This window comes from Meriones unguiculatus, chromosome 5 (assembly GCF_030254825.1).
Source record: "Meriones unguiculatus strain TT.TT164.6M chromosome 5, Bangor_MerUng_6.1, whole genome shotgun sequence".
NCBI lineage: Eukaryota > Metazoa > Chordata > Mammalia > Rodentia > Muridae > Meriones > Meriones unguiculatus.
In genome coordinates this window covers 12,412,136-12,424,125 of record NC_083353.1, presented here as the reverse complement: position 1 = coordinate 12,424,125, position 11,990 = coordinate 12,412,136, and the positions used below count along the sequence as shown (strand labels likewise).

The 11,990-nt window shown below is 42.1% G+C and overlaps 1 long non-coding RNA gene across 1 annotated transcript in view; it reads left to right on the top strand.

Moving 5' to 3' along the window:
- The first annotated feature begins 9,151 nt into the window (after positions 1–9,151).
- The window catches only part of LOC132654184 (uncharacterized), a 47,542-nt gene continuing 44,703 nt past the window's right edge, over positions 9,152–11,990 (top strand). The window contains exon 1 of the long non-coding RNA XR_009591820.1: positions 9,152–9,494. This is a non-coding gene — a long non-coding RNA (uncharacterized LOC132654184). The remainder of the gene's footprint in view (positions 9,495–11,990) is intronic.

Below are 11,990 nucleotides of genomic sequence, written 5' to 3'. Positions count from 1 at the left end.
CTCAGTTTTCAGAACCAGTGACTTAATGCACGCAGTTACTGTCATGATGGACAGTATGAACCCCATGGGGAAAGTGGATACATTAATCCAAGAGTAATATTCCCGGTCAGAGTACAGATCGTCTGCTCGCGTCAGCCGATGCGAGTCTGTGCTCTGTCCTCTGTGAGATGTGGGTAATTGTAAGTTCTCAGAGGAGAATGTTCTCAGGATCATTAGTATCAATAGATTTCCATTATGATACTAAAACACCTAAGAGGATCAATGTAAAAGGGAAAGTTGATTTTGTTTACAGATCTTAAGGTTTGATTCCACGACAGAGATATAACTCTGCGTGGAGGCAGCATTCACAGTGAGTCTGAGTGGCTGAGGAGATCGTTGACTTGCTGCTTAGTAAACACTGCCGGTAGGAGGGAAGGGCTAGGCTTTCAGAACTTCCTTTGATGACATCCGCGAGTGCCTGGAAGATCTCCGGATGAGGCTCTCTTAAACTTTTCACACTTCCCCTAATGGCACAAACAGGCCAGAGAAACAAGCCTGTGACCTCTGGATCTTTGGAGAGCTCTTCTCCAAACTAAAGTACTTACAGGCAAGAAAGTAGAGGAGGAGCCTCAGCACGTTCATCATGGAGAGAAGGTGAGAAGGATGAAGAGTGGCATGGGGTGCTTTGAGTTCTGATCCTGAAGGTGTGACGAGAAGAGACAAGAACACTCAGGCCAGTTCTCACAGTAGATTCTGGGTTTAGTTAACTAGAGAGCTGGGTTTAGGAGATGCCTTCAGTCCCCTAGAGATGTAGGCATTTGAGAAGACATTGAACCAAGGCTAGCATTTCCTATTTCATTTTATTTGTTCTAAATTTATTAAATAAATAATAAGTACATTAAATTAATTTATTTAAATTTATTTATTATTTATTACAATTTATTCACTTATAGGAGCCTACCACAGAAGGCCTCTGGCCTCTGAAAGACTCTACCCAGCAGGGTATTAAAGCAGATGCTGAGACTTACAGCCAAACTTTGGGCAGAGTGCAGGGAATCTTCTGGAAGGAGATAGAAAGACCTGGCAGGGTCAGGAACTCCACAAGGAGACCAGCAGAGCCAAGGATTCTGGGCCCAGGGGAAATTGCAGAGCACCAAACAAGGACCTAGACCTCCTGCTCAGATGTAGTCCATGGGCAGATCAGTCCCCATGGGGGTGCCCTAGTAAGGGGAACAGGGGCTGTCTCTGACATGAACTCAGTGGCTGGCTCTTCGATCACCTCTCCCTGGTGCGGGGGGTGGGGGGGGGTTGGTGCAGCCTTGCCAGGCAACAGAGAAACAGAATCCAGACACTTTTTTTTTTCAATTTTTTTAAGGTGGGTGAGGTGCTGCAAGCCTTTCCTTCCTTCCTTCCTTCCTTCCTTCCTTCCTTCCTTCCTTCCTTCCTTCCTTCCTTCCTTCCTTCCTTCCTTCTTTCCTTCCTTCCTTTCTTAGATTCTATTTTATGGACATAAGTGCTATCTGCATGTATACCTGCCTGCCAGAAGAGGACACCAGACCCCTGTGTAGATGGCTGTGAGCCCATCCTTTGGTTGCTGAGAATTGAACTCCGGACCTCTGGAAAAGCAGACATGCTCTTAACCGCTGAACATCTCTCCACCGAGAAACCCAATAGGCTGCTTTTTTTTTTTTTTTTTTTTAAGACTGTCCTATAAGATTTCAAAAATTATTCAGAAGCTCAAAGGCATAGTGAGTCTTCATTTCTTTGTATTCTGGATAATTTTTCCCCAGAGGTAAAACCTGCTGCAGATTCAGAGCATGTGCGTAAAAAGTCTGATAACATGCAGAGGCAGGAGGCTGTAGGGGTGCTCTAAGTGGTTACATAATGCACCAGGATTTTTATCTACTTCCGTTTTCTGTGCTGGGCACAGCTTTGAAATATAAAAACTCACAGCCAGGCATGATGCAGAGAGTGAGGTCTTGGAACACTCAGACCCAAAGGGCTCAGGGTACCCCTTGGGAGAGGAGGCAGGCGTGGGGGGACAGTGGGGCTGGAGAGCACCAGGAGAGCAAGGACCACTAAGACAATGAAGCAAAGCTCACAGGAGCTCACAGAAACTGAGCCAGTATGCATAGGGCCTGCCTGGATCTGTACCAGGTCCTCGGCTTACAGACAATGGCTTCCAGTTTAGAGTGATTATGGGATCCTGAATGTGTGCAAGTGGTCTCAGTTTCTTGTGCCTTCTCTTGGGCTCCTCTACTTCTGTTTGCTTTGCTTAATTAAAATGTGCTTGCTTTTTTGTTTTATCTTATCTTATGTTAGCTTATATTTAGGTTATTTTAGAAGCCTGTTTGTTTTCTAAAGAGAGACAGAGAATGGATTCTGACGTGGGGTAGTGGTGGTGGTGATGGTGGTGGTGGAAGAACTGGGAGGGGAGGGAGGAGAACTATAATCAGGGTATATTATATGAGAAAACAAATCTATTTTCAATGAAAAGAAAAGAAAAAACAAAACAAAACAAAACAAAACATAAACCAAACCCAAACAAAAAACTAAGTCACCCTTTGATACATAGTCAGTTCCAAGCCAGTCTGGTCTATATATAATCCTGTTTTAAGAATAAAATAATGAGCAGGTGTGATACTGATGTGATATGATTCCATCATGGAGTCAGGGGTCATCAGTAGACATGATGCATTCAAGAGTATATCCTTCTAAATGAGGTTTTTTCATCTAGGGTGGGGCAGAATAGGACCCCTCCTTTATGATGTAGAGTCCAGAGAGACAGTGGATGTTGTCATCCTGTCCTTTCAATGTCCTTCCCCTGCTCCCTTGCTCTGCAGTTGCATGGATGCAGAGAGTGCTACCAAAATATTAGCTTTAGTGGGGACTCATCAGGAAGCACGGGTTTGCTCCACAGTTAGAGAAAAGAAGGCTCCTGCTTCTTCCCCGAAAACTCCCTCTGTTCTGAATTTTCGCTTTCTTTGGAATATCTTCACTAAAAGTCATTCTATCACGGGATGGCAGCAGTGATATAATCTAAATTTATAAGCTTTGATGCATGGATGCATCCCAGTGGGGAGGAATAAGTCTAATTTATGTCTTTCCATATATTTTTCTTTGGTTGGTGTTTGTGTTCGAAGTTTCTGGAGGCATCAAACATAGAAAAGCCCTGTAATTCCAGAGAGGATTAATGCAGACAATATTTTACCCAGGAAATGTAGCCATAAATAAGAGGAGGTACTTTTAAATGGTCTCTAAATTTTTCCAGATACCACTCAAGTGCCTGTAAAACCCAAATCAACTTTCTACTTGCATTCTTAATTTTCTCTGCACCTCATTTCTCTCTTAGATGGGGACAATTTTTTAGTCTGACTCAGAAAGAAAGGATGCTTATGAAAGGCATCAGCTTTCTACAAAATGGTATCCATCTCAACTCTGAATTTCTTCCCTGTTCTTCAGAAAACAATTTTCCTGTGCTCTAATATGATAAAATCACACAGAAGTGTGGATTCCATTATGGTGGGTTTAAAACTTTTTTGTCTGGGAAGTTTTATATAGTTGGTCATTTCCTTATGGATATGCCTTTCCTGAGCTTACAAAGAGCTCTGTGCATGCTCTAATATCTTCAGGGGTATCAGGTTTCTTCCTAGAGAAAAGCTCATACTTAAGAGACGTCATTACGTCATTGTGTGCAGTAGGGAAATAACACTGGCTAATCTAAGTGATGAGTCACACCTCTCACTGTGTGCAGAGTTCTTTATGCAAATTGACTCTCATGTTCCCTGCTGCCCTTAAATATCCTCACTCGTTTTATAGTGAGCAAACTGAGGTAAAGGAAGGCGAGGGGACAGTGATGACATAGCCAGTCAGGGTTAGACTCAGGGCTAGGGACTCAAGTCAGATTTTAAAGTACCTCAGAAAATGCTAGTCTTTCTCCAGGTAGAGTGCATAGTCTTGGGCAATTGAGAGCCTGCAGTCTGTGAAGAGATGCCGACTAGGTGAGTATCCAAAGGGTATCCAGCAACTTGGGTCCATCTATCCAAAGTCTGTAAGTTACAGGGAAAAATGCCAAGATACAGCAAATTCCTTAAAAGAGAGCCAGGTATTTCTCTCTCTATAATTTTTGACAATTTCACACATGTACATAGTGTATTATGGCTATATTCACCCAATTTCCCCCTCTTACCTTCTTCCCACTCTTACTGACTGCCTTGTTTTGAAGATACTGTATAAGATATTTTTTATTTTATTGGAAATACTATTCACAGTTTAACATAAATAATGTGTTGCTAGTATAAAAAAGTGAGAATTTAAATTTTATATTTACTTATTTTGTGCATGCAAATGTGTGCTCTATATGTGTATGTGTATGAGTGTGAGTTGTGTATATATGCATGTCTTTGTATGTATGTGTGTGAATGTATGTGTGCATATAAGTGTGTATACGTGTGTGTTGTATACGTGTGTGTCTTTGTGTGTGTGTGTGTGATATGTATGTGTTTGTGTGTGTATGCATGTATGTGGTGTATATACGTATGTGTGTTTGAATGTGTCAGTGTGTGTATGCAGGTGTGTGTCATACATGTATGTGTGTATAGCGTGTGTGCTATATGTGTGTGTGCTTGTGTGTGTATAGTGTGTATGTGGTGTATGTGCGTGTGTTTATGTATGCGTGTTCATGTGTGGCAGCTTGAAAGTAGAAGTTTCAGAACAATTTTCAAGAGTCAGTCATTTCTTTCTACCAGACCTGGAACTCAGCTTGTCAGGCTTGGTGGTAAGTGTCTTCAGTCACTGAGCTGCCTTGCTGGCCACCAAACTGAGAACCTAGTAAGCTTTATTGTACTTGTTTTAAATACCTGTATCAGGCATATTCTAAAACAAACAATACGTTTCTTTCCCAAATATCTATATTATGAGAGATATGAAAACAGCACTATTTATTTTATTCAAATATTTTAAAATATCCTGCTCAGAAATCAGTCAGAATATCTGAATGGTGCCTTGGGAGGATTTTCTTCTCACTGGTGAGTCTGAAATGGAATGCTGGAATGTCTTCATAGTAAATGCATCTCAGGTGGTGCTCTGACAAGGGGAGGCTCTCATGGAGGGGACAGAATCCCCCTTCAGTCCGAGGCCTTCCTATCTATTGAAGACTTACAATCTTTCTGGTGATGTCCTTGAAGCTGTTCTTCACCTCTTTCTTCCTGAAAGTATAAATAAAAGGGTTTGGTAAAAAGGCAACAGAGGTACTGAGCACAGCCACACCCTCATTGATGGGAATTGCTGTTGCTGAAGGCTTTATGTATGTGAAGATGTAGCTCCTGGAAGAGATGGAGATGACAACCACATGGGAAGATCATGTGGAAAATGTGTTCTTCCTCTGCTGTGAAGAGGAAGAACATAAATAATGGTCTTGATGAAGACCATTGCAGAAGGGAAGGGAATCACAGCAACAGGGTGACTATCAAGGCCATGGCTTGTAAGACAAAGCCAAGGAGTTCCATCAACCTTGTGTCTGACAAGCTATATCTACGAGGGGCCCATAGTCACAGTAATAACAGTTTGAGCCCATTGAATACACAGAAATACAACTGACTGGTCAGGATGATGGACAGTAAGATAATTAGGACTGTTCAGACAAGAGCAGAGGACCAGCAGGGCACAGACTCTGTTGCTCATAATGGTGGCATAGTGTAGGAGTTTGCAGATGGCCAAGTAACAGTCATAAGACATGGCAGTCAGAAGGCAAAACTTAATAGCTCCAAAGAAGATAGCAAGGAAGTACTGAGTGAAGCAGCCAGAAAAGCAGATGGTCTTACTTCCTGTAATGATGCTGAAGGGTACTCGAAGAATATAAGTGCACATGAAGGAGATTTTGAGGAACACAAAGTTCCCGAGGAAGAAGCACATGGGCATCTGGAGGTGGGAATGCATCAGTGTGAGGACGGTGATGTTCAGATTTCCCACAGTGCTGAGCATGAACATGAGGAGGAGATGAGGAAAACAGGGGATTCCCAGCAGAGGGAATCTAGTCAAAGTCTGATGTCTAATTGCTATATGGCAATGATGCTTGGCCACATACCACCAGAGGCAGAGATGGTCAAGGAACAGGGCTCCAATGGCCTCTGGATGGTAGAAGAGGCTGGGAAGGATTCTGCCTGTGCATACACAGAGGAATTAATTTTGAAGGATGGAAGTTCAGAATATGTAAGATAGATTAATTTTTTTCCCCTGTAGAGTTGCAGAACCCCCACTCCCCTCATACTCTAGCCATCTTGCTAGCGTAAATTTTTTTCTATGGTACCATTTTATAATTTCTGTGTGCTTTCCTTCTAAACAAATATCCAAATTATTCAGTGTTTTTTTCCTTTTATTGTGAAGAATTTAAGTCAGCCTGGGTATAATTAGCCTGGGTATAACTCCATTTTTGAAATAAAGAGCCATCTTGACTGGGAACTGAATTCAGGTACCAGGAAATATCGCAAAATGTGCACCTGGCAGAAAACAAAGTTAACTCTCCTAGCAACAGCCTCCAGGAAATATCACAGAATAAATACTTCATAGAAAATAGAGACAATCTCCCTGGCAATAATCAATGAGAATCGTTTGGGAATCGGCTGGGAAAATTCTCCCCAATGTTTCAGATATAGTTTAGAAGAATAGCCATTGTGCCTCAGAGAAGCATATGCCTTAGGCAATTGTGCCTCAGAGAAGGTCTTCTCGCCCCTCTAACTTTTACCTAATCCTATAACATCAAGACATGGGCCCCCCTGCTTGCTGCCATGGAAACTCCCTGCTCACAGACTTTCCCTTTAAAAATCCTGCTCACTCAGAGCTTGAGGTCCCACTTCTCTACTGCTGCATCAAGTGACTTGGGTCCCGAGTTCGATCTCTCTTGTAATAAAGCTCTCTTGCTATTGCATCGAGTCATCTCCTGTTGGTCTCTGAGTGTCCCGTGAACCTGGCATTACAATTGAAAATAGATTTTTTTTTCCTCATACAATGTACCCTGATTACATATAGTTCTCTGCCCTCTCTTCCGGATAGGATTCCTTTCTGTGTCTCATTAGAAAAGAACAGGCTTCTAAGAGATAACAGCCAAACATGACAAGATAAAATGTAATAATAACAAGCAACAATATGGCAAGGGGACTCTCTTTTCTGGTCCAATTTTCTTGGCATTCTGTATGTTTCTTGCATCTTTATAGACATGTACTTTTTTAGGTTAGGAAACTTTTCTTCTATGATTTTGTTGAAAATATTTTCTGGGACTTTGAGCTGGGTTCCTTCTTCTCTATTTTTGTTATTTTTAGGTTTGGCCTTTTCATAGTGTCCCATATTTCCTGACTGTTTTATGTCAGGAGGTTTTTAGATTTAACATTTTCATTGATGGAAGGGACATGGAAGGAATGTATCCATCCCTTCCATCATATCTTCAATGCTGGAGATTCTCCTTCATCTCTTAAATTCTGATGAAGTTTTCCTCTGTAGTTCCTGTTTAAATTCCTAAAATTTTCATCTCCAGAATTCCTTTTGTTTGCATTTTCTTTGTTGATTTTGTTTCCATTTTCAGGTCTTGAACAGTTTTATTCATTTCCTCCAACTGTTTGTGTTTGTTTTTGTATTTCTTAATTGCTTTATTTATTTCCTACAATTGTGTGTGTTTTCCTGGGTTTCTTAAAGAGATTTATTCATTTTCTCACACTGTGTTTTCTTGGATTTCTTCTTTCTTTCTTTCTTTCTTTCTTTCTTTCTTTCTTTCTTTCTTTCTTTCTCTCTCTCTCTCTTTCTCTTTCTTTCCTTTCTTTCTTTCTTTCTTTCTTTCTTTCTTTCTTTCTTTCTTTCTTTCTCTCTTATTCTTTCTCTTTCTTTTCTTTCTCCTCCTTCTCTTCTTTTTCTTTTTTCTTTCTTTTTTTTATTTTTTTGAGACAAGGTTTCTCTGTGTGTCCTTGGCTGTGTTGCATTCTCTTTGTAGACCAGGCTGGCCTCAAACACACAGAGATCCACCTGCCTCTGCCTCTCTGAGCACCACGCCCATATTCCTGGATTTTTTAAAGGGATTTATTACTTTTCCCTTTAAGGGGTTCTATCATTTCAAATAGTTGTCTTTAAGGTGTTTTTCTTGTGCTTCAGCTTGCTGCAATATACAAGGCCTGCTATAGTAGGATGACTGAGTTCTAGCAGAGACATATTGCCTTGGCTGTTATTGATTGCATTTTTATGTCTGCATCTAGGTGTCTGAGTTTGGGATGATTATTGGTCTAGGTACTGATTTCTGGATTCGTCTGTGTTGGGTGGGTGTTTTGTTCCTTGGTTTCTGTTTTCTCCCCGAATTTTCTGAGAGTGAGATGACTGTGTGGTCCTGTTTTCCTGCCCTCAGCTGGTGTAATCACAGGGGAATGCCTGCTGGTATTGGAGGCTGGAATACTAGGATGAGTTGTGTGAAAGAAAGTTGGAGGAGAAGGTCTTTGTGATCCCTTGGTGATGGGGTCAGAGAGGAAAGGGAGGCCACAGAAGGTTTCCTGCTCCAGCTGAGGATGAAACTGAGGGAATTGGATCTCAGGAGCACTGTAAAGGGTATGGACTTTCTGCCTACTTGTTTCCATGAGAGTAGTGGCCCTTCCATCAATAGGACTACCTGCTAGGTTTGGGGTCTGAGGCAAAGCAACAGGTGAGGGGAGGAGTGTTAGAGGGGGAAGAGCTGTGGGATCCATAGGAGATGGGGGCAGGGGAGCAGGGAATGTTGCTACTGTTGTTCTGCAGCAGAGCTGGGGATGAGACTTGGAGATTGGAGCTGGGGGAACCGAGAGAGAGAAGGTCTTCAGGCAGTCTACCTGGTTTTCTAGGAAGTGTCTCAACTGCCTTCCTTTTCCCAGTTATTTCCCCTCCTACTTTGATACCCCCACTCTGTGTGTGTGTGTTTGTGTGTGTGTGTGTGTGATGCAGGTGTCATGTGTTTGCAGTTACAACAGCCATGTTGCATACTGGAGGCATTCCTCTCCTGCGGTGCTCCCTGAGTCTTGGCAGGGGCAATAGAGATGTCTGGTTTAGGACTGAGCATACAGCAGTCACTTGTTTTTAGCCCCTTGATTAGTCATGAGTCTTTCAGTAACAGTTTCCCACTGCAAAAAGCAACCTCATTGACCTGAGATGCACATTCCCATTTCTTACCCCTGCCTCTGGACAGGGAGACATTTTATATGGGAACTTTGACAGCAGAGTGAGGAAACTGAGTAACAGAGATGAGAGTCAGTGGGAAACTTAGCTGTGCTTTGGATGTGGACAGGTGCATGTAATTTTATAAGTATTCCAGCCTAAATACTCCTGTGGGGGCTCTGCTCTTTGTACTCACTGTTTTTCTTCTTCAAATGTTTTCTTCCTCTAGCAAATCCCCCATGGATTTTGGGAAGATCAGGGATGATGAGCAGGTGTCTGCCTGGTGTGGTGCTGAAGTCAGATGACAAGTAAACCTTTATATCACCTCCCCTTATCTAGGACAAGCATGGGGACAGGTATGTGGGCAGAAACTCCATCCAGGAGTAGATTATGACTTTGTCTGAAGGACCTTTTGTGCTGTGAGGTCTCAGGAACCAGAGTGAGGGCTGATGGTTTCTATAAAGCCAATGCTGGTTTCTTCACATCAAAGTTGAGCTCTGTTTTTTGTTTTGTTTTGTTTGTTTGTTTTTTGAGACAGGGTTTCTCTCTGTAGTCCTGACTGTTCTGGACTTACTTTGTAGATCAGGCTGACCTTGAGCTCTCAGAGATCCACCTGCCTTTGCCTCCTTAGTGCTGGATTGAAGTCATGTGCCACCACACTCCACTTAAATTTGAGCTCTGAATAGCAGAAGTATTACTAGATTATTTTCTTGGGGATATCTTGTTTACTTGTACCAGCCAATGAAGTTTCATGGCAGAATAATTTGTGTGACTTAGTCATTATCCTAGGAAAGACTTGTTTTTGGTTAATTTTCATCTCTCATTGTTTTGCTTATCTGCACTTTGAAACTTATAAGTGTGACTTACAAACTACTGCTGTTTTTCTGCCCTTCTGGACATAAGAACTAAGCTCTTTTCTGATCAATCCTTCTGGTCTACTTTTAAATGTCCTGAGTTTGAGAAAATTATCTTCAGAAGATAGATAATAGAATTGAGGCCATTCTCAGGGTTTGTGACATTTAATGGCACTAAGGATACTTAAAATGACAAAAGCCCAAGGAATAAAAATAATGCTTGACTTTCATTTTACTGTTCCACCATTCAAACTATTAAAAGTGGGGAATTTATTATAGTGTAACAGTTTATGTTTTTCCATTTCTAAAGAGATAAATAAACAGAGAAATGGGCCATATTTCTCCAAAGATGAATAGCTTAAGACAACAGTGAGACTATTCACTAAGAGCTGTAATGAGTAGGGGCTGAAAATACAACCACCACGGTATTTGCAGTAGCTCTGCAGCTATCTGCACTTTATAAGGTGGAAGAGAAAGTGCCTTGCTCTGACCCTCTTTTCAGAGCAGTTATTTTATCACTCTGCCTTTTGTTCGTACCTAAGAATTTCCATTTATTCTTACAATGCCCATGAAACAACTGACTTAGAGAGCCTACCTGAAAGCAAGGTTGGGGGAGGTTGTAGTTTTGAGGAAAATCTTAGTAGTGAAAACTTTAGCTGATTTGCCCCCACTTTTCATCTTTGTGTTGTCAAATATGCACATTAAGAATCGATGAGGCAGTGCCCAGAGTGGGAGACAGGTCTGCAGGAACAAGGTTAGGTTGTGTTCAGTCTATTTTGGTTTCTATCTAGAGAAGATGCATTTAAATAATATGTTAGAGAAAGTGGCTAGGCACTACCTAGTAGTTAAGGGAAAGTTCTGATAAGGCAAAAGCTGTATTTGTTTTTAAACTTTCTGACTCTGTTTAAGATGGCTTTTGGAGCTGGATAGGACTGAGTCCAGGTATAGATGAGCCAGAATCTCCCGAAGAACTTGGAGGGATTCCAAGTGTTGGAGGTTTGGATGGGCTGAGGACCTTGAAGGTGAAAAGAAAGAGAAAATAGAGCCAGGTATATACAGGTCAGCTTACCTGAGGATTTTGGTGTTGCCCTTTCCAGGCTAACCGATGCCTAGGAAACTAGTTGGCAAGCTCAACTAACCCCACTAGAGGGATGGCTTCCTACTTGACCAGTCTGAGGCTCTGAGACATTTACAGGTCATGTCTCATTTGTATTCTGTCCCCTTGTTCCATTAAGCCTCTTACACAGAGGCTCTCAACTCTATCTCTATTGACATTTGAGCCCACAGTTCTTTGCTTTGAAAGACTGCCTCATGCACTGTAGAAGGTTTCATTTCCTTTCTGTCCTTTATCCACCAGGGATGACAAGTGAAAATGGCTCAGGACACTGGGAGGTGACCCGTGATTGGAGTGGTGGCCTGTGGAACCACTCACCCCTAGTGAGAATGATTGTTCTAAGATAATCACTCTACAGGAGATGAGCAACTTGGTTTTAATCAGGGACTTGAATCTCAGAAAAGGCCAGTCAGAAGAAAGGGGACACTTCTGTATTATTCCCTGTCCCTAACTTCTCTTCTTAGAAACTTGAGAAGGTGCTTCTACTGCCTCCAGCCCAGGGAAGGGCTTGGGTGATGGAGGCTCTCTGGTTGTGGATCATCATTTCTCTAGATTCTAACTATTAATACAGGCTTGGATATCACTGTGTATTGACTACATTCTTGGTCTGATCTCAGAGCCATTGTAAAATTGCTGCTGTCCTGAAGCCATTTGTGAGGACATCTCACAGTCAAAGTTCTCTGTGGGCCTCCCCAGCCAGGTGGGATTTCCACCTACTTCTACTGCTGAAGCTCAGTCCCAGACATCTGATGGGAGTTGTGTTACCACGGCTCACAAGAACCAGAGAAACCACAAGATACACGAGCAGTGACCTGGTCACACTGCTTGGATCTGCAGATCGGTTAGTGACAGCTGTCTGTAAGAGGGATCTCTCTCCCCTGGGA